Raw genomic sequence first — 10,341 nt, forward strand, 5'->3', positions numbered from 1 at the left:
AGATGGTCTCTTGCTTCAGCAAAAAAAGATAGCATGAATTCAATTATATCTGAATTTTATCCTCAGGGAGACAAGTGTGAGAAGAATCCTTCTAAAACATATGGAGTTAAAGTTAAATAGAAAATATTAACTCGCAAGATTCTCAATGAAGCCCACCTGAAGATAATTTTGGAGCATAAAATTTATTAAATTCATATGACCAACGAAATATGGGCTACATGGATCTTGGCGGTAGGGAAGTTGATTTCCCCGGCTATATAACATCATATCTACACGCATTCAAACGAAACAATCCAGAAGATCGATCGCTTTGACTTCTACGAACTTCATTGAAACTGAACAGTCAAGAAGATGAATCGTTTTGAGTAATACTTTTAACGAAACACGCATTTTAAAAACAGTCAACAGGATCCATCGCCTTCAGTAATACGAACTTCTTTGTTAGCCCATCGTCCGCAATGGCCGCGGAGACGTCAGGGAAGGGAAAGGAAGAGGAATGCAAAGAGATGGTGAAGTTGCAGAGCTCTGACGCTAAAATATTCGATGTGGAGAAGGCGGTGGCATTACAGTCACGTACCATAAAGATCATAATGGAGGACATGGGCACTCAAAACCCCATTCCTCTGCCCGAAGTCTCCAGTGAAATGTTGGAAAAGGTTATCGAATATTGTAAATATCATGTAGATCATCCACCGCGTCCCATGAAAACAATAGACGACATCGACGAGTGGGATGGTCAGTTCCTCGCCGTTGATCGTTTAACTCTATCTCACATTGCACGTGCTGCCAACTATCTGGGTATCAAAAGTCTTGTGGATTTGGCTGTTAAAAACATGGCGGACATATTAATTCGTTTGGAAACATGTGAGAATGTCCGTCGGGAGCTCAACATTGCAAATGATTTTACACCGGAAGAGGAGGAGGAGATGAGGCGTAAATATGAATGGGCTTTGAGGCGTAAATATGAATGGCCTTTCAAATGAAGTTGTTGGGCTATACGATAGGCAAATATCGCGTTAATTTTTATTAAAATCTGGACATTTTTATTGCTGAGAAAAAAACACGGATGTTTAAAGATTATTGGTTATAAATGTTAATAGATATATTGGAAGATTGAAAGTGTTCATTAATCGTAATAAAAACACAGATGTTTAAAGGTTATTGGTTAAAATTGTTAATAGATATGTTGGAAGTTTCAGTTGATAAAATGTTAAAAAATAAACTGAGTATATTCTGTTGTGAATTTTATCCTTTCTAATTATTTTAATATATATATATATATATATTTTATAATTTTCTCAGTTTAATTAGAATAATTAAATATATATTTTTTCAGTGTTTTTTATATAAATTTATATTTTTTCGTTATATATTTTTTATTATAAAATATAATGTTGCATTTTTTCCAAAAAGTATCTGGAAGCAATTTACTAAAACACAATTTAAAACTTATAGGAATATTGAGAAAAACCAAAGTGAAAATTTTAATGTTTTTACCGATATAAATAAGCTAAGATAAAGATGGTTATTTGTATATATTGTTAGATCGTAAAATATCTATATCTATATATATATAATTTTAGTATTTGATTATAAATGAAATTTTTACTAAATTGTTTTATTTTTAATATTTTTTAATTAATTTTACTTAATATGGACTTTTATTTTAGTATTTGATTATAAATGAAATTTTTACTAAATTGTTTTATTTTTAATATTTTTTAATTAATTTTACTTAATATGGACTTTTAAATAATACATATAATATAAAGTACTTCCTTGTATCTAGTAAAAGAAAACATGTATATGAAAATATGTTAATCCCATAAAATAATATTTTAATCTTCATAATATCAAAATTAAAGGATATATCAACTAAGTAACAAATATCTCATATATTCACCAATCCCCTTTCAAGAAATCCCTTTGACTAAAGAAAATAGTTGGGGGTGGTGTCTTATTAGTTCATGATAGATATATGCTTAAAATTCCAAAGATAACTAGTGCAGTGATGTGTGGTTTAACGGTAAGTCAAACGGGCGAAGCTCGGGAGACCAAAGTTCAAATCTCATGGAGTACAGTGACCTGCTGTGGTGGCGGCTAGAGGGGCGGACCCCCCTGACCGCTGGGTCTGCTCTTGCTAAAATCATAGGATCTTAGCATACCCGACTTGCAGGTGGTTGGTTATGCTCTTGGTGTTATAGTGGCAGCAATGAGGTTTGATCCTGGGTCTCCCGTGGATTAAACTTGATAGTTACCGATTCACCATGTGGTTAAAAAAAAAAAAAATTCCAAAGATAACTAGAGAAAGAAAATTCAGAGTCTGGAGACCTGCAAGAGGAGAAAAAATTTAGTGAGAGCAATAAATAGTTATGTACAAGAAAAAGAGTGAATAGCCCATCATTTCTCAAAATAAATAAGACAAGTGAATAATGGTTACAACAAACTTGAAATGAACTATTCACATGGGGACCATATCTTGAGTGGTTATTAAATTCAATAGTCCTCTATAGTTGAAAGGAGTGAGCAACCCATGTACATGAACAATGGTTTTCAAGCAATAATGGTTAATGGGGGAGATTTCTTAGAAATTGGGAGAGCGAGCAACCATCAAGACATAAGAAATGAAGTGTCCTATCAAAAGTTAAAGGGAAGAATATACTTACAACAATAGTCATAAATAACCTATTCTATTCATGCAGGGAGGAGAATAGTCAAATATAGAGTATCTAGACCCCTTTCTGTTAATTTGTCAAAGGGGGAGAACTAGCAAACATTGGAGAAGGAAAATAAGTGAGAGAATAAATAGAAATTAGAAAGTGAAAAAACGACTTGTAAGGTTTAGTGTTTCCATAGGACCTACAAGGCTTAATGTTTCCATCATTGTCAAAGGGCATAAGAAAAGTGTTGTCATTGATCTCAATGGGGAAATCATTGATATCAAGGAGTATCAAACTCAGTTGGAGATCATCAATGTTTTTCAATGAAAAAATTTTGGATAGCCCTTGGAGAGATATCTCTAATGGTATTTGACAGCCTAAAAAACTCCCAAGGCTTGATAATTTATTGAGGTTTTAAATTCTATTAGGGTTATAGTGGCTCGTGGTTCCGCAAGAAGACAAAAGGCACAAGACAAACTTTTTTCCCATCAATAGATGGTTAAATTGTCATTCATAGGATGGCATGAAAATGAACAAACTTTGATAAATGGACTTTAACATATGATGTTTAACAAAAACTTGTGCATCAAGAATTTGTTTTATTAACACTGAAAATTTTGAAAAAAGTTATGTCCCTTGAATATTCTTTTCTTTTGTAGGTAAGTATCCATGGGGGATTTGAACCAGTGACCCATCGCAAGGAGTGCCTTGACATTGCACCCATTCACCATCAATCCAAATCCCTATGGGCTCCCTTGAGTATTCATTCATACAAAAAGTACATCAATTCCAAGGAACATGGCATTGCATGATTGGTTGATTAATATGAGGTTGCAGGTGATGTGGTGCATAGGTGGCAGTGATATCACCCAGATGGAAACATGGTATAATTATGTTGTGTATTGATGCCATCATTCCCCGGGAGCATGGTTGAAGGAAGTGTTATATGGTCATGATGTTGCAGCTTGGAATTGACTCTCGAAGACATAGATATTTCTAATAGTGGAAATAACGTAAAATTTTCACCCTAACCATAAAATAGGAGGGAAGGAAATGGTGATAGAATACTAGTCTCCAAGACTTTGGTCCATACAAGGTGATGTGGTGATAGGGATATGTGGAACCACTCATAGATGGCCATGTGGTAGTGTTGATGTCAACATGTATCTTGGTAGTACTCAAGAGGATGTAAAAACTTCTTAGGATCTATGCTAGGGTATTTAAACAAGATGTGTTTGGTGACCTTTTGTAGTGTTATATTTTTATTTTTATTTTTTCCAAATATTTGAAAAATTCTACATTTACCATGTCCTTAGTACAAATATAAGGATGAATGGTGTCATATATTAGAAGCAAGGAACAAAACATTTTCCTTTGACTAATGACTTCATGGCCTAACCTCATTTGTCTTTTGTATTATGGAGAGGATGGTGTGTTGGCACAATCACACAATAAGATCATGGTCATAACTCAAAGTCATATAGTGAAAAATTCTTAAAGAATAAGTTCCTCCAATATATTAGTTTCGAATTTATGTGTGAAAATGAATTTGGTTTGTGGGGGTTCATTTTCTTTATCTTAACATTTCATTTTGGTGGTCAAAAATTTAGTGTTGTATCTGGGTTGAATCTTAAATGAAGAAAATAGTGAAGTGATATGATTTCTAACATATATGAATGTGAAATACACACTTAAGATTGATATAAGTTGATGATACCAATTTCAATAGAGTTACTTTTTTTGTACTAGTTATAATCAAATTAATAATGCAGGAAACAAAGAAAGATATAGTTGATACAAGAAGATAGTGAAAAACCTGCTAAATGCCAAAGGTATAAAGCATATAGAGAACAAATGGATGAAAAAAGAGGTTGTAGGTGGCAGGTGAAATTTGAATCTATTGTAAAGAAAAGTGCACGACATCAAAAAGAGAGAGGGATCAATATGGACAAGAAGAAAAAATATTAACATCATTTATCAAGGAATTGGAATCCCGTTCAGGTAGATGGATGTGAACAGAGGGAGATAGTGTTTCAAACAAGTGGGTGAGTGCAAATAAGAAGAGACATTTAACCATACTATAGGTTGGTTCCTACATAATATTTTGTAAAAGGTACTCGGTGCTTGAATTTACATCAAAAAGCCTTTTTGGTTTTCTCTCTTTTTGGGTTTCCACTTATATACAATGACACTAGGTGCTTATGTTATATGTGTGATGTTGAGAGTAATGGTTTGTATTGATTTCATGGTTAATTTTTGAATACTTAAATAACCCTTCATTGCTAAAGAAATTCGAATTAAAAGCTAACAAGCTTATAAAATACCAATTCACTGACTTTCTTAGTATTTTCCTTGTTTCCAACATTTTTTTATTCTTCAATTGAATAGATAAAACATAAAATTTTACTAGTTGACTACAAGAAACCTTATCACCTATTATATATTCCCCATTTGTTCTTAATTGATTTACTACATCCATCATTGAGTCTTAAAATTGCTAGGAGACTCAAAATGTTCATCATCAAATTTTCAATACTCCTCATATGCATTTTCAAAATTGATGTTTTTACTTCATATGTGCTTTAGTATACCTAAAGTGTCTCATGCTCACATGACATAATTTTCTACCACAACCTTCGGAAAAATGATAATTGCAAAATAAACCATAATGCATTCTACTGTGATTCTTTCTTTTTTCAATTAAGTAAGCTCTTTTTACATTTACTATAGCCTATATGGGTAGTTGATTTGGTCATGCTAGCCCATTTACAACAACATAGCTCATAGTGAAGACATTTTTTCATATTGGTTGACCAAACTTCAGAGATTATTCCTATGAAAATCAATCCTTAAGTTTGTGCTATATTGTTTCTAGATGTCATTGAATTTGTCACTTTTTTATATGCATCAATACTCACCTCCGTTGCAAAATTAAAATTACATAATTTAAATAAATTATAAATCTAAAATCATAAATTGGTAGAAGACATAATGATAGATAGAGATTTCATAAGTTTATTATAAGTCTAACATACAGATGAAATGGTTATTGAATCTAAAGCATTCTCTGATAAACCTAAAAGAGAAACCCTCACTCTAACAAATCTATACTGAACCCTATGACATTACTCTTCATAAATAAATTGGAATGTTGTATAATGGAGAAATGCAAGGAGTTAATTCACTCATGCTTCTCCTTATCACTATTTTCAATGGGAGGCTTAATGAGTATGCCATTAGTTTTCTTAATATTTGAAACAAGTTTCAACCAAAGCAATAGCATAAATATTAGAGTCCCTCTTGCACTAAGAGAATGTTGTTCTAGGAATTCACTATCTCAAAAATTAGCATTCCTTATATACATTCTTGTAGGCTTCTTATTTTCACTCATATGCTTACTTATGGATGACCTTTTCACTCATATTCACTCAACTAATGAAGGATGGATCCAAACTTTCTCTTGTACCAATATAACGAAATGAGGAATGGAAAATAGTCACACAAAATAAATACTATAACATTACTAAGGACATCATGAAGATTTTGACTATTGTGTTATGAAAAAAAAAATAGAACTATGGAGCCCTTAATCTCTTTCCATTCCTTTAATTACATCATGTAATTATATTAAATACATTGAATAAGATGTATTTAGAAGAACCTAGATGTTATAACTATGTAGTTTTGACTACCAATAACTCTTTAGATGCAATGTCTAAATCTAATTTCTATTTCCTTGTGTAAACAACAAGTAACTCAACCAACTTAAATAGCTAAGTCACTAGCCTTAATTACATTATTCCAAAAACTCCCATATGGTCAAAATTAATTTTAGGATTGAGATGTGGAGACTCTATCACTTTTATACTCTAATTGGATAATACTTGGATCTAGATGATCTGAAAATATAACTAACGAGTCAACTATAGAGTTCAAGTCATGATAGATATGCGTGGAATAATTTTTTTGATACCATGTGGTCTTCATCACCTGAAGTATGGCACTTGTAAAGTCGCTTGTCCTTAGCGAGCTAAGATTTTTGAATCATTGGAAATATATAGAACTTCTACACCATATTCCTAGGTCATATTAAGAATAATATTGGCTATAAGTAGTTTTACCTTGTGGTTTGTGATTTATCTTATAGTTAGTCTGAAGGAAATATGGTCATTATTTTGCAAGAGAATCCAATCTCCCACCATCTTGTTGTCTTTCCTAATTTATCTTATGAGGGTTCATTAAAGGATCCCGTTCCTAGAGTGTGGTCATGGTTTGGGAATAGGTGGACTCTTTGGGATTTCGAAGCTTTGGAACTAGAAAGATGTGATATGCTTGCTTTTAGTTTATAAAAAGGTATGTAAGCATCAATACTTTGTTATATAAGATGCATTTATTGAGAGAAATCTACTATGACCACATTAGCTCCATGGAAAATCCCCTATTTGAATTTTTTGAATTATTTTTCTATTAGATTATCATAATGTTGATGTTGGAAGTTATTGCATTATGAGATTGTGAACTTAGCTTATATGACACTCATCAAAGAACCTTGGTGAAATGGTAGCAGATATGTAGATGTGGAATTGTTTCACCATTATTTTCAAATATAGTATATTTGTAATGTTTCTTCAATATTTTGAATTTGGATACATCAAAGAGAAATATTTAAAAAAATAAAAATAAAAATAGATTTTTTACTTTTGCAAAATTACCTCCACTAATAATAAATATTTGAAAAATAAATGAAAACTAAAATTTATACATATTTTGAATATTATAACAATTACCCCCGATGGGGGTGTACACATGTTGGGTCAACTCGCCTTGGGAGTTCCCCCCTTTGGCACGAAGTAGGCAGACTCCACATAATGAAGGGCCTTATGGGGCAAGACGACCGACCTTCGATCATTACAAAAGTGATGGTTGTAGTGATAATGGTTTACAAGTTTTTTGGGAAGGTTGATGAGAATTGGGAGGTGGGTAGTGGGTGTAGGGTGGTAAGGTCGAACGAGGGTGGCCATGCGAGCTCGTCCTAGAAGATGAACACATAGTAAACCACATTGATAGACCTTTATGCGGCATTTTGTATCGAGGACACCTCTCAGGTGTTCATCTAGGACCCCAAAGCACACTTGAATTTCTCTTCATACTTTCTTCTTAGGCTTTGGCTTATAAGTGGAAGCATTGGCTACTACCAATGGTGCAGACCCCTACCTAGACTAGTGCTCTATGGCTTTCAGGTAACCCTTGTTATTTGGATGTGGTCTTGTTATGTGACTTTTGTTTTGGTGGTGTTGAGGTTGTGGTTGCAGTTGTGTGATTTTCTGGGCTTGCGGAATTTGGATTTTCTGGGCTCGCGGAATCGGGATCTCGAGTGGTGGTCAACCCCGTGGGTCATCCGTGTTGTAGAGTCTTTCTGTGGTCTTTTAAGGTTGTGGTGGAGGTGGTATGTCCAATGGATATTGGGTGGGGATTCCATTGTGACCCTGGGGCCTCGCTCCTTTCTAATGTTGCGAGTCGATGGTTTCATTAGTACAAACCTCCTCTGGACTTGGCGCTACGTGGTTTTTGTATCAGGGCTAATGCTAACGTGTAGCGATCCTTGTTTGAATGTTATGTGCAGTGTGTAAATGTCTTCAGTGTAGGGTTAGCAAGTAATTCTCTTTTCGTTTTCTTCATTATTGGATATGAGAGCAACCTGAGGTGAAACAAGCTTGCTGCCACCCCTGTGTATTGTGGGCTCTGTTGTGCTATAGTGTTTATACCCCCTCCTCTTTGTTTGGTCCATGTGTATCCTCTTTGGGTTCATGTGGGTGGTGACATTGCAGAGGTTGTTGTCCTATATGGGTTTCAAGTCTGGGATTCTAGTGCGAGCACTGTTATGCCTCACCAACGAGATCGACCTCATAGAGGTGATGGTCATGAGGGGCAGACAAATCATCGCATGTGCAACCATTGTTTGTTTTGACTGCAAACTTTACGAGTGTGGAGCATACGCGGGAGGTAGCTTAGGAATAGGGCCACTCTTGAGGTCGTTTGGTTATGCCTGTCACTTTGGAATCAATTGTTGAGAACCCAAGAGGAATCGAGGCCAACCTAGATATCCTTAGGGAGTCTATATATTAGGATAGGAATGAGCTCATGGCATACATGAACATCATGCAGTTAAGTCATAATGAGATTTTGTAGTAGTTGGCTAACATTTGTCGGAGCTAACGTTGGACTAATGATCGTTTGCATGTTGGAGATCAATGTCGAGCACATCGATTTCCATATGCATGAGATATGGTCTCTTTACAGTGCCTCCTTTGCACCTTCCTCAACCACCTCCATGATATGATGCTTACAAGTTGTGTGTTATTTTTGTCCCCTTTTTGGCTTGTAAGGCTATTTAGCCCCTCCATGAGAACCTTTTCTGCGTACTTTGGCTCTCCTAGCTAACAAATCTAGTGAAGTGAGGGGAACTATAAAGAAACATTTTGTAATCTGTTTTTTCATATTTTCATAATAATATAATAGAAGCTCTTTGATTCACGGGAAAAAATATATTATAAATTTTTAATATTATTTTATTTTATATTTATCAAAAATAAGTTTGATATAAATTTATTAAATAATAAGCAATAACATAATATTTCATATTCTACAATGATAGCATGAATTCAATTATATCTGAATTTTATCATCAGGGAGACCAAGTGTGAGAAGAATCCTTCTAAAACATATGGAATTAAAGTTAAATAGAAAATATTAACTCGCAAGATTCTCAATGAAGCCCACCTGAAGATAATTTTAGAGCATAAAATTTATTAAATTCATATGACCAATGAAATACGGGCTACATGGATCTTGGCGGTAGGGAAGTTGATTTCTCCGGCTATATAACATCATATCTACACGCATTCAAACGAAACAATCCAGAAGATCGATCGCTTTGACTTCTACGAACTTCATTGAAACTGAACAGTCAAGAAGATGAATCGTTTTGAGTAATACTTTTAACGAAACACGCATTTTAAAAACAGTCAACAGGATCCATCGCCTTCAGTAATACGAACTTCTTTGTTAGCCCATCGTCTGCAATGGCCGCGGAGACGTCAGGGAAGGGAAAGGAAGAGGAATGCAAAGAGATGGTGAAGTTGCAGAGCTCTGACGGTAAAATATTCGAGGTGGAGAAGGCGGTGGCATTACAGTCACGTACTATAAAGTTCATAATGGAGGACGTGGGCACTCAAAACCCCATTGTTCTGCCCCAAGTCTCCAGTGAAATGTTGGAAAAGGTTATCGAATATTGTAAATATCATGTAGATCACCCACCGCGTCGCATGCAAACAATAGACGACATCGACGAGTGGGATGGTAAGTTCCTCGCCGTTGATCGTTTAACTCTATCTCACATTGCACGTGCTGCCAACTATCTGAATATCGCAAGTCTTTTGGATTTGACTTGTAAAAGCATGGCGGACATATTAATTCGTTTGGAAACATGTGAGAATGTCCGTCGGGAGCTCAACATTGCAAATGATTTTACACCGGAAGAGGAGGAGGAGATAAGGCGTAAATATGAATGGGCTTTCAAATGAAATTGTTGGGCTATACGATAGGCAAATATCGCGTTAATTTTTATTAAAATCTGGACATCTTTATTGCTGAGAAAAAAACACGGATGTTTAAAGATTAT

At 34.6% G+C, this 10,341-nt stretch overlaps 2 pseudogenes; both read left to right on the forward strand.

Annotated features, from left to right (window-relative positions):
• Positions 1-458: 458 nt before the first annotated feature.
• Positions 459-983, forward strand: LOC149172003 (SKP1-like protein 1A pseudogene; annotated as a pseudogene).
• Positions 984-9,742: 8,759 nt separating this feature from the next.
• LOC149172004 (SKP1-like protein 1A pseudogene) lies at positions 9,743-10,243 on the forward strand (annotated as a pseudogene).
• Positions 10,244-10,341: the final 98 nt, after the last annotated feature.

This window comes from Pinus tabuliformis, chromosome 4_2 (genome assembly GCF_031772625.1).
Source record: "Pinus tabuliformis cultivar Carrire ecotype Pingquan chromosome 4_2, CPIR1, whole genome shotgun sequence".
Lineage (NCBI taxonomy): Eukaryota > Viridiplantae > Streptophyta > Pinopsida > Pinales > Pinaceae > Pinus > Pinus tabuliformis.